A 1320-nucleotide genomic window follows, 5' to 3' on the forward strand; every position below is an offset into this window, starting at 1 on the left:
ATATTTTGTCGTTTTTTCCTCTTTTCCGCCATTTTTTTTTATAAAAACGAACGTGGAATTAACGAGATCGAAACATTACATAATATATTGTTAACAACAAAACGTATTTTTTTTTTTCATAAATAAAATTATAAGCGAAATTATTAAAATGCAAAAAAAAAAGAAAGTTCTGGTGCCACGTTTGTTAAACTTTTTAATAAAAAATATTTTTTTTAAAACGCGGATAAATTATAATCAAGTTTAAAAATGTTAAATAAAACAAATAATACGAATGATAATAATAATAATAATAATAGTAATAATAATAATAATTTTTTAAATAAACTCTTTTTAAACAAAAACTTGAGCGAATACAAAAATAAAAAAAATGAATTAAAAAAAAAATATTGGAAGGATTATAATGGGTTTAAGGGCTAAAAAATAAAAATGATTGTAAAGGGAGAGGCAGAGGAGAGGAAAAAGAAAAAAAGGCGGGAAAAAATATTATTTAAATGGGAGACAAAAGAAAACATTTTTCGCAAACGTTTAATTTATTAAACGACATGAAAAAAAAGAAAAAAAATTAATGATAAGAATGATAAGGGCGAAAACCTTTGTTTTACCTTTTTTTTTTTTTTTTAATATTTCATGTTTTACAAACAACAACAACAAGAACAAAGATAATAATAATAATAATAATAATTAATAAAAGTTTCAAAACAATTTTTTTTTGTAACCGCCTCGTTGAGAATAATTTACTGGAAGGAAAATTTTAAGAAATTTTATTAACATTTTTCAACAACTCTAAAATAAATAATTTTTCAAAGAAAACGATTCTTAATAATAATAATAATAGTTTTCCCCAAATTTTATTAAAAATTTAAATTTTTTTTTGATTTTAATTAAATGAATAAATTGTTGAGTTAATAAAGTCAATTAATTAATTTTTTTTTTTTTTAATTTTGATTTCTGTCTTTATCATGTTGTTATTTTGATCTAATACAATTATGAATCAGTCATCATCATCTTTAGAAGTGCATTTTTAAGTGTACTTAGTAAAAGATTATAATTTTTCTTTAAAACTATTTCAATATTCAATTTCCCCATTTATATTTATTTACTATTATTATTAAATACTTTATTTACTATTTCCCTATTTCATGATTACTCCTTATGCATATTTCACCTTAATTGCATGCACAGTATACAAACTACCAATTTTGTACCTATAAACTTAAGTAATCTGAATGCAGTTCAATTTTTCTAACCTTAAATGAAATCAAAAGAGAATTTTACACTAAACATATGGCAAAATATGTTACAATGAAACAAACTAACTAA

Source organism: Pediculus humanus, genomic scaffold (assembly GCF_000006295.1).
Source record: "Pediculus humanus corporis 1103172107403 genomic scaffold, whole genome shotgun sequence".
NCBI classification, from domain to species: Eukaryota; Metazoa; Arthropoda; class Insecta; order Psocodea; family Pediculidae; genus Pediculus; species Pediculus humanus.